Source organism: Hippoglossus hippoglossus, chromosome 7 (genome assembly GCF_009819705.1).
Source record: "Hippoglossus hippoglossus isolate fHipHip1 chromosome 7, fHipHip1.pri, whole genome shotgun sequence".
NCBI lineage: Eukaryota > Metazoa > Chordata > Actinopteri > Pleuronectiformes > Pleuronectidae > Hippoglossus > Hippoglossus hippoglossus.
In genome coordinates this window covers 6263650-6285332 of record NC_047157.1, presented here as the reverse complement: position 1 = coordinate 6285332, position 21683 = coordinate 6263650, and the positions used below count along the sequence as shown (strand labels likewise).

General features: G+C 43.9%; 1 protein-coding gene across 2 annotated transcripts in view; it reads left to right on the top strand.

Annotated features, from left to right (window-relative positions):
- The first annotated feature begins 567 nt into the window (after positions 1-567).
- The window catches only part of LOC117764601 (plexin-A1-like), a 261822-nt gene continuing 240706 nt past the window's right edge, over positions 568-21683 (top strand). For both annotated transcript variants that reach the window (XM_034590517.1, XM_034590516.1), the window contains exon 1: positions 568-789. The gene's annotated coding sequence lies outside the window, so the exon portion shown is untranslated. The remainder of the gene's footprint in view (positions 790-21683) is intronic.

Here is a 21683-nt window from a genome sequence, read left to right as displayed (position 1 = left end):
CACAAACACACACTATGTCATGTCTCCATGACTTCAGAGGACATTATATTGCCTTACATTGATTTCCTGGAGACTTACACTAATCTTAACCTTAAAATGCAATGATTTACACCATGAGGACTTGCTTTGTGTCCCTGTAAGGTAGACAAGTCCTCATAATATGACTGTGGGAACAGATGTAGGTCCCCATAACATGAGTAATACCACACACACACACACGCACACACACACACACAGCAGTGCCTCTCCTGCTTGATGACAGGAACAATCATTTACTCTGAATAGCAGCAGCCTTTCATCAAGAGTATATCAAAGACAGTGATTCCTGTAAAATAACTTTATCACGTCATTTATGAGCCTCAACCAGACTGCATGGAACCGCAGCCTCTGCCGCGTCCAATGCTGCCACCTATGCGCGTCATGGAGCGGTGCGTCTGGCGTTGCGCTTTTACGCAGTCACGCAGCCAGGGGGCGCACTCCTGTCGCCAACCCCTCTCCCTCTCCCTCTCGCTCCCTCTCTCTCTCTCCCTCTCTCTCTCCCTCTCTCTCTTTACCAGGGGATGCCGGAGTCTGAGCGCGGCTCCTCTCTCATTCATGCTGAGCGCTGCTCTCCTGTGCGCACGGAGCTGCAGAGCTGAGCTTTGGAACCGGGAACCGCCGCTGCCGCTGCCGCTGCCGCCGCTGCCGCTGCTGTCTGACAAGCCCGCTGGGAATGGAAATGTCTTCTGCTGCAACTCTCACATCCCACTAACATGCCAAACAGGACGGACGCGACGGACGGATTGATGCGTAAGTACCCGCCAAACTTTTTCTGGTTGTTCTCCATACGCGTCTTGGAGCTCGGGGACATCCCTCTCTTTCCCCCGACCCTTCCTCTTTCCTCTGCCTGTCCTCCCCTCATACCTCCCACCGGTGTCCCTCTCCCATCATCGCCTCCTAACGAGAACCCACACGGACCCGTCATGTGCTGCAGGGGATAAGAGGGGTTTTTGTGTTGTGTCATATTTTGCGCACGGAAACATCGCATGGCTTTTGGGGGGGGGGGGGAGCAAGCAGGCGCACGCCGAGGATGCGGATGGACGGATCTCTGAAGTGAACTGACCGTCAGCCCTGGAATCAGTCAAGTTGTGATGAAGGTGAAGGATTGTTTGACTTCCCTGGCGATGCGCTGCGGATGAAGGACGCAGTGTGGCACCGGGGACAGGCTGTCAGTGCGCTGTGGTGGGAGCTCCACGGGCTGGTTTATGTGCCACATGCCCGGGCTTTAATGTTTGGATGGCACGTCGCAGGAGCACGCACTATAGGAATGTTGGTCGCATGATGCAATTAGACTTCCTTCTACCCTATTTGCTATAAACCATCCGTTGCGCAACACACGCACGCACACGCATAAAAGTGTAACAGGAGTTTTGCATTTGAAGCAGTTGTGGTTTAATGTGAGGATTCTGTGCTGCATCTATCAACATGGAAACACACTTTGCGTCCGTTGTGCGCGTGCATGTGTTTATAGCCTATATGATTGTGTGCGTGCCAGGCCAGTTCTCCTGCAGTGAGACCACACAGTGTGTGTGTGTGTGTGTGTGTGTGTGTGTGTGTGTGTGTGTGTCTGTGTGTGTCTGTGTGTGTGTGTGTGTGTGTGCAAGTTTGTACGTGCATGCAGCAATGTGAATGTGTGTGCAGGTGTGTGTGTTTGTGCCCCATACTCACCCACGTACACACACACACACGCACACACACACATTTATAGCATCATCATTTTGGAGTCGCATCAACGTGCTTTGACAGTTTTGTGTCACCTTATGAATTTTTGACTTGAAATGCGTAGGTGAGGCAGACGGGCTGATTTTGAGAGACAACGGGCGCCAAGCCACCGCTTTGGCTGCCAAGCACATAGAAGAAATCTCTTTAGGTGTGTGTGTGTGTGTGTGTGTGTGTGTGTGTGTGTGTCTGTGCGTGTGTGTGTCTGTGCGTGTGTGTGAGGGAGAGGAAGGAAAGAGTCTTCTCTGAACATCCTCTCATCTCCTTTTCTCTCTCTCTTATCTCACTGGGGGGGGGGGGGGGGGGGGTGAACTTGTTAGGATGTGTGTGTGTGTGTGTGTGAGAGAGAGAGAGAGAGAGAGAGAGAGAGAGAGAGAGAGAGAGAAATGATGTGGGAGCTGTGGAGGAGATGCAAAGAGATGTATGGGGAAGACAGACTTCTTCCCCTCTCTCTTTTAAGTGCGCGCGTGTGTGTCATGATGTTCCTGTGCTGGGACGCGTTGATAAGACAGAAACCCTGTACATCACCTCCACTCTGTAGCAGAGGCGTGACATCCAAAGTGACGGCATGCACGGCTGTAGTGACATGATGACTGTGAAACATTTAACTCACCATTACTCTCGTAGCCGCACACTGTTTTCAGAGGTTTAAGCCCAAAATGAGCCGGGATCCGACTGAAACGACAGCGGCGCAGCATGTGCCTTGAGCTGCCTTTAACCTAATTACCTAGTTTATTCTTGGAGTCTTTTATTATTAATTTGTTCTTCGAGGAGATCATCCTTTCTCTCCGCTCTCTATGTATCCACCTTTCTATGTATCACGGGCGTTCCGTGTGTGCTGTAACTAATGCTCAGTCACATATCATCCCATGTGTCTTTTGTTCCGTCACACAGTTAAAGCAACCCTATCGTAATTTCTTGCTTTTTTTTTAAAAGCTTCAAAAGTGGGACTATTTCCTGTATGAGGGGACTGATGTGGCACATCGTTAAGACGGGATGTGCAATCATGCAGTGCCCAGACATCGGCTTCATCAGACAGTTTTTACGTGATTATTGTCAGAGATTAATCTGTTATATTGTCATGATATTTGAAAGTTCTGCTGTAGAAAATGTAGTGACATGTTAAGATTAGCGCTGAGGCACTCTTTCTTGGGTGTGTAGTTGAATGGCCTTATTCTTTGTTCACGGATGAAGCTTCTTGTACTCTTGGCCAAGTCTATTCCTCATGGAGCTGCATTGACACTGACTTTTATTAGCCACATTATAAGTGAGAGTGGACTCAGCAGGCTCACTACCTTGCCCAGCGGGAAACCATTGTGTTGGGGCAAAAGCACCAACCGCCTCAGGAAGAGAGAGAGTGTGTGTGTGTGTCTGTGTGTGTGTGTGGGAGGTCAGGGAGGCGGCGGTGCTGGAGTCGTGTCTGCGCTCTCAGCCCTCAGTGGCTCAGACCCCAGCTGAGATGAGAGCACCAGACAATCGACAATGCACCCTGCGGTCCGGCTGCGTCGAGCAGCTACATAACCTCAAACACCTGTAATAAATAATCCAGGCAGGAGAGGGGGGAATAAAATAACAATAAAGCCGATTAGCTATGCTGTTATTACCTGTTGCAGTTTGAGAAACACGCAGAGTCTCGTCATAAAATGTTCACCCGATGAGCATGGCGTTTCGCTGAGGGTTTTTATTCAAGGTGCCTTTGCAGTGTACATTTAACTAGTGCATGAGCAGCTCGCAGATGTCAATGAACTAACAGGGTGATGAAGGATGATATGACGCATGTGATATGATAACACCAAGTAAGACGTTTCAATGGAAATGTTGCACACAGTCACATACTTGCGGAGGTGTGAGGTGTTGATGGACTTATCCCACCTTCAGATTGTCTCTCTCAGTCCCTCTCATAAGTAGGGATCAGTTTTAAATGATCATTTATTATTTATTGGCATGGCAAACAGTCCATAGCTTAAAAATGTATAAGAATGATATTCTTCAAATAAGATATGAGAGATGTGCCTGAGGCAACATTCTTTTAAAATAGGCAGCTTGAAACTTGACTTTGAGCAGAGCCTTGCAGTACTTGCAGTCGAGCTTGAAGCTGGACAGTCTGACAGCTGTACCATACGCTGATTTCACACTGCATAACACTGCATTAGAGATTTAAAAAGCAATACCAGGATCTTTTTGTTCCCTAACTGAGGAGGCTGGAGAATTCAAAGTGTCGTAGTTGAGGATCATGGTCCTGGTCGGATGTCCAGTTACAAGTCCAAAAGTAAGAATATCACAATGATTTTTAAAGAGCAGTCTCCCACAATCATCTAGCTGAGGGAAAGTGGGCAGAAAGGCGATTAAACATATCTTATATTCTCTTGTTGTGTTGAATTCAACATACAAGTAAAGTGATATTATAGGAGATGAACCACTTTATCTTGTTTTCCCCTCTTCCTTTCCTTATCAGCCAGTAACAAAGTAATTACAGCTTCCAATTTCTAGACAGAGGAAAATAAAGAGAGAGAGGAAGAGTGTGGCAATGGAGCTTTTATGTTCCCAGCATCTTTTTGATGCAGCCTCCGAGCTGAAAGGCCACGGCAGATCAAACGGGGCCGGCAGATTGGAGCAGCTTCTGTTGTAAGGGGAAGACACGACTCGGCGCTGCACAGAGGCGACAGGTAAACAGCGGAGCGGAGGCGGCACCCACTTTTACACGCTGCCTCGCTGCAAACACTCGATTCCAAAGTTCAAAATAGGACTTGCAAGAAGCTTAATTGTCGTTAGCAACCGCGTTCAGGATTTTCAAGCGAGGCGAGAGGCGTGTGGGTGGATTGGGGGGGGGGGGGGAGTTATTTCCTATCCGGTTGTGAGCAAGGATAATTCTGCCATTGTTTTGTCAGCAATTAAAAGAATTTCAGCAACCCATTTTTTCCTTTGCCGCTGCAGACAGTGCAGCGTGTGTTTGTTGTCCCAAATGGCCAATTTCTGCCTTTATGTTCTTACTGTCTGAACAGTTGAGGCAGCAGTAACCAGTGCGTGTGTGTGTGTGTGTGTGCATGTTTGTGTGTGCAAACACTACCCATATCTCGATGTGTAACTGAACAAAACCACTGAGCTTGTGTTCGTTTCCTATTTTGTTGTCCAATCTCCATATTCCACACACACACTCACTCGGACCGTCTTCCCTTCACTCGCTTCTCTTCTTGTATATATTTAGCGACGGACCAAGGTCAAACCTAGAGGATTTCATTCTGGATTTTTCCGTATTTGGCTTTCAGATGCAGATCTTCACTCTGTTATCTGTACTTCTCGGTTAGACTTTCCTCGGACTGTAATGACGTGTAGGAGGGAAATTCTGAAAAGGAGTAAAAGGTAGAAGGTGAACAGAAGGAAGGACTTACTCTTAAGCATCATTTTCTGTTTACTAATTTAAAGAACAATGTCAGTTGCTCTGTAAAACTCTCCAATTGGCTCTTCATAAGGAAGCATCTACAACACAAGCAAATCCTTCCAAATTCTATATGTTGAATGGGTTTCTGAAGCTCACAGGCTTTTTTCCATCTTGTTCTTCTGGAATTCTCCCCCAGGGAACCAGGGGAAGCTTTTTCTTTCAGTGAAAATGTCTATGTTACACTCCTTCACAGTCTCACAGAGAGGAAACTGTTCAGCTGCTTGAAATTCAATACTCCGAGTTCACATATCATGGTGTTGTAAAACAGTGCACTGCAGACTCATCTTAAACTACCCAGATGACGTCTGGTGATTTGCACCAAATGGCACCAAAGGGACAAAAAGGCCAAAGATCCAGTGTTAGCAAGTCCGGCTTTCTCCACGACGTGTTTATGACGCAGTTTGAATTTCACTCTGTAAGATCTGTCACTTCCTTTGGAGACAGAAATGAAAGTGTTTGATGACAGCGAGGATCAGTAGAAAAGATGGAGAACCGCTTTTATGTTCCAGCTTGTAAAGTTTTCCTCTAAAAAAGTGTTTTACCGACGGACTGGCGGTGAAAGAATGGGGGATTTTGGGGGGTCCAAAGTGGGGTTGAGGAGTAATAACCGGTGCCTGTGAAAGTGAGAGGATGGCTGAGAGTGGTGATATACAGTATGCACTGCTGGCTGGGCCTGCTGCTAAGGCTCGCCGGAGGAGGGAGGAGAAGTGAGCAGACGACAGAGGCTGAGAAATAGGAATGTTGCTGGGGTGAAGAGGTTAAATGGGAAGGAAACGGCAGATGTGACTCTACATTTCCGTCCATTTTTGGGACAATTTTTTAGGTAGACGTTTGGTGATATCCATAATTTAAAAAAACGCCTATGAAAACCTATTAGGTGAGCTTTTTAAGAAAAGAACAGGTCATCGGGAAATGTCCACATGACAATGAAGAACCTTTCACAAACCATCCTCATGTGTGTTTTTGTTCTTTGGAGTCCACTAATGTTAGCCATTTGTCATGCTGTCTGAAGACGAACAAATATTTTTGGTAATATTGTAGCACACTATGTAATCTAATCCAACAAATACTTTAGATGCTTTAAATCCAAGGTAGCGACATGTTTATTCTGACCTCTGTTGAGAAGGATAAAAGAAAATGAAGAAAAATAACCCGGAAAGAAGGCGAGGGAGTAAAGTCATGGAGAAAACAACTGAGGCGAGGTTTTTTTTTTTTTTAATAAAAGCGGGAGAAATAGAAGGAAATGAAAGAGGAAGAAAAGAGTTGGAAGCAGTGATGCAAAGCGAGAATGATGGTTTTCCTGACAATGTGACTCACATGAGAGGACGCGCAGAAAGACGAGGGGATGGATGGAGGCAAAGGCTCCGAGTCTGAGGTTGTGCACTTGAAATTCTGGTCTTTCTGGAAGTGATTAGGAATTCAAAGAAGTGAGGAGAGAAAGGGGGATTGAAAAGAGTTGATAGGAGATATAGAGAGAGTGGCATGGTTGCTGATCAAGATTTTTCTGGTTACTCAGTTTTCTATCAGAGCACGAATGGTGCGTCCATACCGAACGCAAAGCAATTTTTTAGTCAATGCAAAGACTCGCGTGGAAAATGTATTTAATGCAATGTTGTGAAAGCCAATCAGTGTTAGGAATGAAACCCACCGCAGATAGGTTACGGCACACAAGCAAGCAGGTTATCAAACTGGCCATTGGTCAGCCTTTGGTAGCAGTCGTCACTAGGTCTCCTCTTGTGCAAGTAACGCCACACGGAAATGCACATTGGTGTTAACACAGAATGTCACAAGTAAGATTAAACAATGTGTGTATTCACAAGCTCTGGGTTTCTGCCGCGTTCATTTTGCAGCAGCGGCCCGTGTACCATGTACCGTGCTGTGTTACCCTGCCGCATGTCCCCCCTCCTCACTCCCCCGCTGACCTGCGCTCACTTTACACATTAACAATAAACACCAACACTAATCAGAAGTTATTAGGTCACGTACAGGACCGAAGTTTACTTTGTGTTTGTCTGATTTCCTCTAGAGTTTATGAGATACGTATTTAAACACATTTACAAAGAGTCCGACACTTTGCGCAGACGTCGTTCAACTGCTACACACAACATGAGACAAGACGTGACGCACACAGCCAGGACATCAGAGTTAAAGTGACCGGAACAGTCGAGATTCATGATCCAACATCATGGATTGATAACTAAATACATGTGATCGTCTGTTTGTGTGAAGAGCTACAAAGACGAGCGGACACACACACACACACACACACACACACACACACACACACACACACACACACACACACACACACACACACACACACACACACACACACTTCTGCAGGCAGGAGTGAAGTTCTTCCTGCAGATTATGACTCAACGCAGTGTTTTAACTTGATTGTTGCAGAAGAAGTGTAGCACCATTTATCCAGGAACATAAATATGAATGCAGCAGTTTTTTTATGAAGATCAGTTAAATGTGTGAGTGAATAGAAAAGAACAGAGTCTCTTATTGGCAGGCGCTGAGTAATGCACCTCATGCGTGGGGCTGGTGGTGGCGCTCGGCACAGCAGGAAGTCTGGAGTGACGATGGTAACTTCTCAAATTGACCATCGTCAACAGATGTTTCAAATAAAAAGCCAGACCTAAAGGGGTCTCAACCCCCATCTTATTCATTATTTATCAGGTACTAATAGGTATGACTTTGTCCACATTTATCCATTGTAGCAGGATATTTTGTGCCAGGTGAAAACAGTTACTCCAGCAAGAAGAGACACTTATGTTCAGATGCACTTTTTAAAAGCACGATGTCAAACTTTACTCTCAACTTCTGTGTAAGAGACGTTTTCAAAGAAGCAATGAAGTTCCAAGTTGAACTACAGTGTAACGTGTGACTTATTAGGATCCTAAAAAAAGTGCACTGTAACTTCACTTCATTACAGAGCCAAGCTTTGGCTAACTCAACTGTTTGGTTTCTCCTGCTGTAAAAAGATGCAGCAACGCAGAGTTGAATCATCCCTTATTCCCACTTTGGGGCCATACAAAGCTCACCAGGAGTCCAGTTACTATTCATATCCCTCAATTATAAAAATAACAATAAGGGGAAGCAACAAAAACAGAGCATTTGTATGGTTAGTGTTTCATCATACTGCCAACAGAAACAATTTGCCATCTGGGGAAAACACAAGGTAAACAGACGTTGTCATCACTCTTGTGTTTCAAACATTTTCAGAGGGGTCCTGACACGTCCCTCTTGGCTTCGTTGTGAAGGAGCCGCAGTGAAATGACAGGAATGACAGAGCAGAAACGCTGAGTCAGCGGGTACAGTGACACTCCCCCAATCATCTTTCACACACAGCCCCGCTCACACACTCTTGAGGCTCATCTCATTTTATTGAGTGCCTAGTCAGTCACTAACCCGCACGTGTGAGGGAGGGGTGGCCATCAGGTTTTGTCCGTGTGTGTTTTGAGAAATGGGACAAGAGAGCCATGTGTGCTGCGTCCTCTCACACAGAAGTACAGCGTCCATGTTCTGCGTTTCGATCAAGGTCATCCCTCCACGTGTTTTTGCATCCTCTGTGAGCAACATAGACTGTAAATACAAATAGACGACCTTCACTTTTTCCCATTATCCAGAAACGAAGCCAAAAAGTCCTGGATACTGTGCACCGCCATCTTGCACAAAAGACACCATTTGAGTCTACATCATATATTGATCCAGGGGTGGAGCCGCTGTTGCAAGGTCCCAACGATACATGCGCTCAACGAAGCTGTCCATCATGACGTTACACCCTGTTATTATAGCATCAAATAACTAACTATTACTCAGTTAGATTGCACAACTCCACCAAGGCCCAACAGTCCCTCGAATTCAATCAAGCTGCATCAAATTTCACTCATAGATATCAGTTCTCTAAATGTGCCTGATTTTTTTTTACTTAAGATTAATAAATCATTCCCTTGGGAAATGGTTTGGTGTTTTTTGTGTAATCTTGCTTAAAAAACGGACTGACTAACATTACCTCCTTGACGAAGGTATTTAAAACAACCTTACCGGAAAAGTTTTTACCCTTAAACATTCATCAGTGGGAGACCTACCTAAAATGGCATAAAACTTTTACTTTTTTGTTTGGTCCATGTCTCCACTAACATGGAGGAGGCAGGGTTTATGACCTATACTGCAGCCAGCCACCAGGGGGCCTGAAGCCTTTGCTTCAGTTATGGGCAGCCGACATGTCATCCGTCTTTATATACAGTCTATGTGGAGCTCACACTAAAAAAATTGGCGTTTAGTCACTTTTTGTGATTTGACAACAAACTGGGCAACTGCACCAATGTGTCTCAGGGGAATCAAGCTTGTGGTGCAGATGGACCAGTGCTACTGGTCCGACATCTCATATGGGCATTTGCTCTGAACTGGAGAAACAGGTGCTGCTCGAAAGTAACTGGCTTTGGCTTTTGTTGTGATGGATGAACTTCTTGCTTGAGTTGAGAAATGAACGCTCTCTGTTCAGTTTAAGCCTCCTGGAGTGAGATTCATCCAATCCAGCTCCGTTTGCCGTCCTCCTCCTTTGTCTTCGTATCTTATTCTGCCAGCTTTAAATCCCCTTGCGTTCTGTCTCAAAGAAGGGGCACAGCTGATAAGACACAGTAACGGTGTAGTGTTGATAGTAAATGCTTCCACTCCTCCACAACAAAGTAAACCATAGGGTCAAAAACATCCATTTGAGGCACCTTGAGGTTTGCTGTTTGAAAGCGGCAGAGCTCTCCTTGGCCGAATCGCCTGCCTTTATACAGTAATGATGCATTGGAAACATTTTTAAGGCAACGCACAGGGACAATATAGCTTTCAACAGATGCGTGGGGTTGCAAATGGGCTGAAACTGAAGAGAAAATGTTGAGTTTGGTGAAAGCAACAGTGACACAACCGGAGTCAAAGCTTTTGTCTAGTGAGATGAATTTACTCAATAACCTCTGCCTAATGGGGCTGTCTATTATTTTCTGTTTTTGTGCCTGTCTCGCTTTCCTATTTTTTTTCCCTTTCTCCACGGCTTAGGTATTGTGTGCCATTATTCTGAATGCCTCTTCCCATCTCTTTATTCTCTCTCTGCCTCGCTCTCTTATTCTCTCTGGCCTTCATTCAGTAAATTCACATGAAAGGGACAGAAAAATAATTCAGTGTATTCAAATTTAAAAGCTGAAACAATGTGAAGTTTTTGGTGTTTTTGTGACAGCAGGAGCTTTTGTCCACTTTCTTATTTGTCCAGATCAGAGTTATCAGTACGGCTGACATTCGGTCTAATTTTACACATCAAACGGCGTCACACTGGTGTGTGTTGGAAAACATCACCCAAGCACACTGTCTCCTACAATATGAAAGAATGCTCAAGTATGATGTCAATTTGCTTACAGAAACTTTGTGGCTGTAAAGGATTTCACTTTGATTTGACTGGAAATGTTTGTATTACCGGGACTTGATCCTGTTTTATAGATAATTTTCTTCCAACTCATCTGAATATGTCTCTGAGGAGGCAGCGTCAGTCTGTCTGTCTGCAGCCGATCAACCACTTTGCCCCTTACTGAAATATCTCAACAAATTTAAAACACACACTCATGTCACACAGGGGCCAATTGTAATCACTTTGGTGATCTCCTCACTTTTTATCCAGGTTTATCTGGTTTATAACCAGGCAGCATGGTGGTGCAGTGGTTTGCAATGTTGCCTCCCAGCAGTGTGGAGCTTACATGTTCCCCCTGTGTGTGAGTGGGTTTTCTGTGGGTACTCTGGCTTCCTCCCACAGCCCAATGAGTTAGAAGAAGAAAGGCTTTGTCAGTTGGAGAATCTAAATTGACGGTAGGTGTTTGTTTCTCTGTGTTGGCTCTGTGATACGCTGGTGATCTGTCCCGGGTGTACTGCTCCTCTTGCCTAATGTCAGCTGGAATTGGCTCCAGCTCCCCCTGCGACCCTTAGGAGGATAAGCGTTATAGAAAATGGATGGATGAATGGTGTTTGACCAAATATTTACTAGAGTGGTCCACGGGTGGCATGTGTGTGTCCCAACCTGTAAGAGCCCAAGAGAAAAACGAGTCGAGCTGGACTTCAACCCAGTTTTTTTCCCCTTCTGTCCAAACCTGACCCGAGCATGATGCAGTTAAAGTAAACTGCCGAGTTTGTGTTACTCCCACCCCCCCCCCCCCCCACCCCCTACACACACACACACACACACACACACACACACACACACACACACACACACACACACACACACACACACACGTGGTAATTACTTGTTTTCGGTCGATTACAGACATGTGCAATGTAAAAAAGAGCTGAGCCAACGCGACCGACCTGACTCCTATCGACTTCTCTTCCATAAACTTGATGTCTTTGCTTGTTTTCAGACCGACACAGTTGTTGTTTTCCTGCCCAGCCACCGACTTGTTGAAATAGAAAATGCACTTGAACCCATTTGAGCACTCACGAGCGCGTTGGTCTCAAAATGAGGTGTTGTCAGGTGCACTGTTGGTGCTTTGCTGTCTTGAGGCAGTAGAAAGTGAGATATATACGGGAGTAAGAGGTGAGAGCACAACGCGTACACACTCTGCCAGTTACACACGGATAAAGTGAACACACGTTTTCCTCTCAAGTGAAGTATTCTTTCTCTCTGATTGGTTTATTGGGTGTTAACACCCATGATTAATTAAGAAACTGGAGTACAACCTTCTGAACCTTGTACCCGGGGTAGTGACCTTTTTTTCCACTGTCAAACTAGGAAGTGGATTTGGACACTTAGATCATTTCGATCACTAAAATGGAGCCTAGGTCTTGTTTCTATTGACTTGGACTGTCTCAGTCTGGGTATGTTCACTCAGGTTTATCTCGGTCAAAAGCACTGTTGGCTGTTTTGTAGCATCTCCTGCACAACACCACAGGATTCTCTCCCAGCAGCAGCACTGTTCCTCATTCTCACTTCTTTCTATTGGTGTTCAATCACAGACTGTGTTTGGTTTTCAGTCTGGTCTTACATTAGAGTCCAGGTCCAACTGTCCACCTTTTGATGGTCACATCAGTTAATGTGAGATACCCTGAAGATGCTCAGGGTTTGCTGTGTTTGAACTGTTCTGCGGTTTTCTTTCTTTATGATTCCACATTTTCCTCCATTCAGTCTCTTCATCTGCTTCTTTGTCAGTGTAGTTTCAATGTATGACTGTTTTATTTCTCCCTCCTTTGCTCTCAGTCTGACTGGTGCTGTTGGTTTTAGAGATCTCAGCAGACTGACTGGAAGGAGGCTTTGCTGCAGGCTGCTCCTTCTCCCTAATGAGAGAAAAGGAGCCTTTCACTGCATACACACATCCCTACACTGTGTGCGTGTGTGTGTGTGTGTGTGTGTTTGCAGAAGTGTGTGCATGTGTGAGTGTTTGAATGTTTATGTATGTGGTTTTGTAAAATTGCTTGTGTGAAATATTATGTGTGTGTTTGAGTCAGCATGTTTCTGTGTGTCTCTACGGGGTTTGTTTGTGAGCATTTGTGTGTGTGTGTGTGTGTGTTTCATGTCTTGCCTCTCAACACACTGCTTCAAATTCTTTCCTCTTGTGAAACCGAGGAAACTGAACAGTTTATGAGGCAACATTTCATTTTCCCATTGTGTGCTGATGTACTTGACTGACTTCACTCTGTACTGGGAATTCAACTCCATTGTTTCTTCTTCTGTCGAACTACAGTAGGATCTCAGTTAATCCATACCTGCCCCAGAGATTGTCTTTGTGTGTTGGTTCATGGGATATGGTACAATGTGTGTACAGTTCATTTCTTATACTGTCGAAACAATATCTTATGCCTGAAACTGCAATTTTTTTCTATTTATTTTACTGGTGAATTAATTTATCATTTAATTCTGTAAAATGATTGTGAAACAAAAATCCACCACAAGGTAAATTCAATTATTGATTTATCAACAGCCTAAAGTCCAATGATGTTCAGTAAATATGATGAATGTGTACAAAATACAACTAATAAAAAACAATGGCAGCAAATCTTTACATTTGAGAAGCTGTAAGCAGCGACTTCTTGGAATGTTACTTACTCTACTTTTACTGGAAGGATTATTAGTATTGTGGACAATTTGATCAATAACTGAATCACTTGACAAATCAATAAACCAATAATTGTTTCGACACTATAATAATCAAATGTGAAGTTACATTTTATGCTGCAGCTGGTGGTACATAGCATGTCTGTGGTGCTCTTGAGTCCATTGTTGCGGCTGCATTTTCACAGAAATACTTTCTCTTCCTTTTATCAATGAAACCCATGTGTTGTTGTTGGAGACGGACAGAAAGTTAACATTCACGTAGAGATGGGAGGATTCTCTCACGCTGTTCAACATCTTCTTTTTGTTGACCTGTGGTCGGAGCATCACTGCACTGAAACATCTCGTTAGCTCACATTTGGTTCTCAGACTGTTGAAGCCTGTTCAGCGTCGTATTTACTGGGATTCCATAAAAACCTGCATCTGTACCTGATCTAACTGAAGTGATATTGAAGAATCCATCCATGCTCAGTGTGGGGCTCACTGGACTATTCACATTAACATGGAACAAATCAAACATTTAATGATGCAGATATTAAAAGGCTGGTGAATTACATTAAAATGAACTGCAGAGATTATAAATATAAGAACTGTAGCTTGAGTTTTGCCTATTTTTAATAAACTCACTTCTCATTTAAACATTCTGAAACAATTTTCTAGCAATCTCTTTATAGTTGAACAGCCTTAACTCCTGCTTTTCCCTTCTTACATTTATGTGACGATTGATTGACGAAACTATCTGCAGATGAATGAATAAGAGAAATTATTTGTTATTATATTATAATTATGGTATATTCTTTACACTGAATGTCATGAAGACCAAACTGCAGAAAAACGTTTTTGAAAAACAATACTTGATTAAAAAAATAATTATCCCATTATCTTGAAGGAGAAAGAAGAGGTAGAATGATTTGTAACTAAAATCAATCTCTGTCTATTCAGACATCATAGTAGGAGTATTATTTGACTGTGTTGTATATCATTGAGCTCGTTGTGCTTGTTAGATCCATGTCTCCGTCACTGTGTGTGATGGGTCTATTCCACATGTCTGATGTTTAGCCACAGCTGCTCTGGGGATTACTCCTGAGGCAACACAGTGAGGGGAAAAAAGCATGAAAGAGTGTGAACTGACCAGAGAGCTCTGCCACTCTGAAGGGATTAGAAGGGGTTAAACTGTGGGGCGCGATAAAGACTGGCATTCTCTGTCACACACATAGGCTGCTGGTGTGTGTGTCTGTGTGTCTGTGTGTCTGTGTGGGTGTGTGTGGGTGTGTGTGAGAGTGAGAGAGGAAGATTCACAACTACCATGACCTACACAATCCACATTGTCATGCCTCTATATGTCTTTGCATTTGTGCTTCTGGGTGCACGTGCATGTATGTGCTTCTGAAGAAGTGTGCGTGTGTGTGTCAGTGTGTGTGTGTGTGTGTGTGTGTGTGTGTGTGCGCGCGTGCACGTATGAATGACCTATAACTACCATGGGGCAGCCAGGCAGTTCCATGGCTGAGCAGCAGGGATTACTGATGGGTTTTTTCTCTGCATACTGATGCTCAGAACTGGAAAAAAAAAACTTGCATGGAGAGAAATACAGAGTAGAAGGAGATTGAGGAGGAGAGGAAGTGTGTGTATTTGTGCGTGTGTGTTAGTGTGCGTGCATGTGTGTGTGTGCGCCTGTGTGTGTGGGAAAGCTGGTGAGACGGACAGAGTGAGGAATTGCTGCTTGTGCTGCTGTTTAAGAGACTTAGTGGCTGTAAGGGTTGTACCACAAAGCAGTAATACAGTGCAAAGCCTCAGTTCATGTTGTGGCCGTGGAGGTTTGTGTTACATGAGGGGAAAAAAGGTAGAATAAACTCCCTCTTATCATAAATTAAAGGATGATACATGTTTTCTCGTGTTGCTCACCACTGCAGGTGCCGACTGGGACACAGTTATTGTTATTCCAGATGAAGAATTTATTATATTCTTTCCCAAAACATTGTGACAGAATGATGGATATTTTTCCACTGGTTTTATTTTTATGGAACTTTCTACGAGTTGCCCTTTTTAAAAATCAATATGGTGTAGCACTGATAATTTGTTGACTATAAACAGAGGAAATGTATGGCAGTTTGTCTCATCCAGTTAGAGCTGACACTTACATGACTGCTACATGGGACAAACCATGTACAAAGGACTTTTAATTTATCGAATTTGATTGAATTATGAAATATTTCTATTAATTTCACTTAATGTATTTGTTCCCCATCCAACCACGTGGGGAGAGTAGGAAACATTTTTCTTTAAAACAACCAATTAAGAATAAAACTCTTTTACAAAGATGAGACTGTTTGTCAGAGCACTTGATCTTTCTGGGTTTTCAGTGTAAAAGCTCCCATGTTCGTGCATGTGGGAATCCCCCTGGTGCTGCTCCAGTTATATTGGTTCATTCTTGGTCATGCATCCAGGTGATTCTCTTTGACTCTCAGTTTGTTTCAACCTGAAAAACAGACACTTGGCTTTGGTGTTTGATTATACTGAAATACGATGGAAAATATATTTAGTGCTGGAAGAACGATGAAATTCACTAATCCTGTTCATGGTTGAAAAATCTCACTTGCAGTTTCCACTGGAGAAAGGGATGACCCGCCCCGCTGCAGCCAGAGGCAGAGGTCATGTTACGTGTGCTGAATACACTCCTGAGTTTTGCAGCTACCAATGCAGCATAGCAGCTTCTTTCTTACCTAGAATTCAAAGCTGCTACCAGAGTCCGACCAACTACAATTCATTGCAGCTGAAGCTCACAACCTTCCTGATGGTTTTAGCTTGCATCCATCACTTTTTGCCGAAGTACCAAACAAATTCCCAACAAAATCCTATATGCTGCGGCTCATTCAACGACCATTGTTCATGAATAACCGATGCAACGTGCAGAACTCTTGAGCAGAACTCTTCAGCAGCCATGCTGTCAAACAGACCCCCCAACCCCCTTCCCGTCCCGTTTTCGGCGGCCTCACCGGGTTCTGGAAATGATTACCGTGCCAGACAGAACAATCAGATAAGGCTGCTGCTGCAGCGGCTGCAGAGGGTTCATGGTTAGAGGTGAGGGGTCACATTCCTTCCTCTCTGATTAGATCCACTCTTCACACTGTTGCACTGTAAACTGTCACAGCTGTGCGAGTGCACATGCACCAGAATCAAAGCTTCAGCACATCACATTTTAATAATTGCTTCAATAAGATCCTTGGGTGATGTCATAATGAGTCATGGACAGTGTGATGCATAGTGCACTGTGTTATAAATGTAGAGCAGGAGCCGCGACTGCAGGAAGAGAATGGACGATTGTGTCTGTCGTGGTGAAGCGACCCACCACAAACTGTCACCCCTGCTTCGTCCTCAAATAGATTAAGATACAGACAAAAGGGCCTTTTATTACAATCCAATTTAATGAGTGATGTCACCCTCATACATCTACATATCTGTCGTTGTTGAAGTGGATCCGCAGTCATGTGCAGCTGTTGTTCGGAAATTCCTTCTCCCCTGCCAAAGTGAACCAAACCGAGCCATGCCAGGCTAATCTTGAACATGGCTAATGCAGCCATGGATTTTTATGTGCTTGTCCCGGTTCAGCGTTTCTGGCCCTTTGCTTCATGCTTGGAGTCACAGCGCATTTTTTCCACATTTTGCAGGCTGGAAAAAGAGGCTAGGGGCCAGAGCGAGGGCTTTTTGCTCTTCCACACAAACATACATGCACAGACACACTTCCCCATTCATGCCCATGGCCTGGCTTGACCTCTTCACATGGACGATTGCACGTGTGATGCCTTGTCTTAACATCTGGGCGCTTAAGTATGTTCATCCACACACAAAATTAGTCACGTGTGAGCCAGCAGTGCAACCCCAAAAGAACACCAGAGCAGCCGATGGTCGACATGGGCGTGTTCATTACGCCTTTACATTAACGGCTGCTGATGTTCCAGCATGCATGCGCGCCCGCTGGCGAAAGGAGACGTCAGCCACGATGACACGGTGAAGAGAATCACTGCTCGAAGGCGACGAGCGTATCACTCAAACATCTGCTTCTCTCAGTGAGTGAGTAAGTTGTAGAGCTGAGTGCTGCCCCACTCCAGAGGTCCTTTAGGGAAATGAATGTGGCTGATACACCGAGAGGGGCCAGCGCAGCCAGATTAACAGATTTTATCGCAGCAAATGGAACTTGTTTTCACAACCTTTGGAGCTTTCTTTCTCGTTTTCCGGCACAAAAAAGACACAGTCATGCTGCCGTTATTAGTATGCAGCCCCAGTGTTCCTGTCTTTTCACAGTCTCTCAGTGTTTAAGGAAGAAATCTATCTGGACACATGTTGCAGGTTTTTGAGGCAAGGTCACATACAAATATCTGCTATCTATCCACTAGTTCATTTTTCATATGTTTTGTCTCAACATCTTTAATAATAACGCCTTTCTGACCTCCTACATCTCATGCTTTTATGATAATCTGAATTTACTCAGTGAGATGTCTCATTCAGTAATTTTTGGCTTTATGATAAAAGTGTCACACCTTGTCCCTGATTCTGCTATTTGTCCTTTCTTTAATCCAAAAAAACCCCAAACTGCCTCGGCCACCTGACAGTGTGTAAGTGGAGACATTGAACTAGAATTTTTCTTTTTAAGTGCTGTTAATAGCTTTTCCAGTGCTCTGTGACAGAAATGTTCTAAAAAGCTTATGGAGCCAGTCAAAAACAAATAATAAACTGAGCCTGTGAGAAGATAGTCAGCCCATGCCAAGTTCCAGGAACTAAAAAGTGCATCCTGAGCTAATTCAAAATGTTCCAAAACAGTTGAAATTCGGGATGCAAGGCTTATGACGGGAGCTATCACTTCTCGAACACTGGCAACAGCAACAGTTGCTGTATATGTTCACAAAAATGAAATATGGCCCCACATTGTTCGCCAGGAAATACTGGCTCACAAAACTAATGCTTGTTTTCCGATTGAAGGTATTTGTCAAAGGCAGAGCTGCTCTGACGGCAGATGTATTCTTATGGAATGAGTCAAACCTGGAAACAGTTTTTTCTCTGTGTGCAAGATAAATCCAACTTGGATCCCACTGCATCACAGATGTTTTGTTTGAATATAAAAAAACGGAAATGTGAATTCTTCCACTAATTTATGACATGAGGAAAGTCAGCAGAAGAGCTGTTATTGCTGTCTCCCATAACCCCCGGCTTCTGGTTTTAACTTGATGTTGGAAGTTGAGCTGTGGTAACGAATCATCCTTAATAACTGATACCTATTTAAAGAGTGTCTTGTCACTTTTATAGTAGTTTAATGTTAAATCTTTGCTACTAGAATTTGCTGTTCATAAAGTGATGAATCATCTCACTGGCTTTGTGCAGGTATTTTTGAGTGTACCTGCTTATCATATTCAAGTATACAAGTTTAAGCCGCAGATGATTGGTAATGTGTTTGGAGAAAATCTACTACTTTTATGATCATTGTTATACAGCCTCATTTGAGTGATATGCTTGATCCAACCTTGGTTCAAACGTGTTTATACTTAGTGAGTGAAAAAGCACGTGTTCAGATTGACAGGTCCAAACCTTTCATGAGAAAAGACTGTGTCTAACATGAATGGAGAGGTGTATCAATGTTTAAAGTATTCATACAAAAGAAAATAATGTCATTGTAATGATAGTGGTATTGTAAGTAATGGCTGTATCTTTAAGCAGAAACAGAGAGATGTGATGCTGGCAGTCACTGAGACTACTCAAAGATCAGTGGTCAAATATTTTCACTCCAAGTCCCATGAGACAGTATCATTACCCCCTTTATATATTTCCTGTTCAAACTGCATCATGAGATGTGATATCTGACAGAGAAAGAAATGAGTTATGGAGAGAATTGCTGTCTCATAAAACAAAAAAGGTTGGAATCTTCAAAATGATTATTGTTATTATGTTTGGGTATTTCTTTTATTTTATTAGCTGATGCCAGTAGAGACATGGCAGGAAATAAGGCAGAGAGTTGGCGTCCGGTCATTCCTGAAGAGATTAAGCTGACTTCAATGGTTGGTATGAGGTCACCACTGAAGAGTCAAAGTTTTACAGGAAGTAGCAGAGGAGAAGATCTTTTTACAACTTCAGAAAAGCAAGATTTAAGGATTTTGGTAGAAGACTGAACGACTGGTCTCTGTGGACAAACAACCTTGTGAACTCCTCTGAAAATCTTCTCTGTGTCCTCTGGGGGTCACGGCCCCCAGGTTAAGGGGAGACGCTCTGTTTACAGTATTGGATTGCTGCCTTGGAGCAGATCCACATGAGACACAATCCCTTCAGTCCCCGTCCGTGTGTCTGTCTCTCTCTTTCTCCCAGCCAGGCCTTTCTGTGCTCTCACGCCCTCTCTGACCCTCAGGCCCACGGGTGTCCCTTCCACATGCCTGAGAGGAAAAACAGTTCAACAGCAGTATCACTAGGGCACGAGCTGTAATATAGTATGACTGAATATTTATTCAGCAGCAGCAGGTCTCTGGCTGTGGATGGATAATATGAGCGACAGTGATATTTCACTGTAGGAGTGTATTTTCATTTTCCAACATGTTCCTGGCATCACCTGCACCAACCGGTCAACATTAGCTGTGCCTGGGGTGTGTGGTTTTCCCCCGCTGACCTTTTTCATCACTGCTCTCAAACTGTTACATTTCACAATACTTCAGCTTGTCACTGTGTTTTTATTTTAAGCCTCATATAGCCTACAATATTGTATTCTTTATTTTTCTTGAAGTATTTGATACACATTTATGCATTGAAAGACTATTATTTCATTAAATTTGTATCACTTATTTAATTTTTTTTTGAACTGCTCCCTTATCATTTCTCCTCTAATGCAACCAGGACGGCAAACATATGTGGCTAATTATTTATGAACCCCTATGGGCGTATGGCTGCCAAGATCTACAGCACATGGCTGCACCCAGCTGAGATATCGCTTTAAGGTTAACAAGAGCGAATCATGAATATCTATGGCTGAGTTGCACAAATGCAGCAAGCTGTCGGCAGGCCTTCAAGTCCTCACGCCTGAGTTAAACACACACACAGTCAGAGAGCGTGGCTGCAGGGTTTTGGGTTAAGATGTTATATTAACAAGAGCAACATCAGTACACACAACTGGCTCTGTGTAAAATCCATATGCTGAGTTATTGAAGTGGGTGTTTGTAACAGCAAGTGGTGAGAGGCACAAGGATTTCCCTAAAGTCTGTGTGGTGTGGTCTGTGGTTGTAGTAGTAAATATGCACTCAAGGTGAACTCTGCTCCTAGAAGCTTTAAGGTCTCAATGTGCAGTGGTTTTCATTTTAACCTATTCTGACTTAAACATTGTCATTCGTGGAGTTGTATATTTGCACTTATTACCAGTTGTGGCAGGGTGCCTGGTATTCGATTCAGCTATTAACAGTTGGATTTATTAAGCGCTTCCCACAGAATGTATTCAATCAATGTTCATAATGGGGGTGCACATGCACAAATGTCACTCTCACGTGCAACAGATCCCGAGTGACAGCTACACAGACCAAGAGTGAAAGATAAGTTGCCAGGTGAAATAAATAACTGCTTTGTTTGCAACTGCAGCTGAAACTATCAGGTCTGAATGTCTGCGTGGACGGTAAAAACATTATGGACCATAGTGTGAGTACATGGTAGCATGCAGTAGCTCATTCTGAGTAGGCATGTGGCGTACAGCGCTGCACACACCAAGAGATCTCTAATGTTATGACAGGAGTAAAAAAGTTCTTGGTTCATTGTGAAACTCTGCTGGGACAAATTAAAATGTTGCAGACCGCCACAGTCTAGACAATTAATGGGAAACACTGAAAACACTGAAAATCACATATCTTCTATCATTCAATCCTGTGTTTGGTCCATTTGGTTTTCAGAGCACAAACAAACTATGCCATCGCCTGAATGGACTTGGACCAAAACCCCTTTTTTCTGGTGGTCTTGGTCCAACAGAGTTTGTTTTGACTTAAGCAAACAGGACTAGGTGTGAAAGCTCCCTCCTGGCAGATACTCGTCACTTTGTTTCAAACAGTATTTATTGCTCCTTGGGGGGAAATTCTCTTTTTACTCACCCACAGGGAGGTCAGAGGTCAGGTTCAGCTGCAGAGCAGCAGCTCTGGAGCTGGTAGGGATCCAGCTACTGGCACAAAGGATCCTCAGCAGAACTGATGGTTGCCAGCATTTGGCTCAGAAGTCGTCAACCATGTACACACCACCATCAGGTCCGTTCTTCCTGTCAAATAAAGATCTATATGATGAGAGGAACATGTGCACAACGTTTAAATTCTTCCCTCCTGTGAGGCCGTGGCCTTGCAGCACCGCTGGAATGCTGTCAATTCTAAGACGTGATAATCAGAACCAGATTCAGCA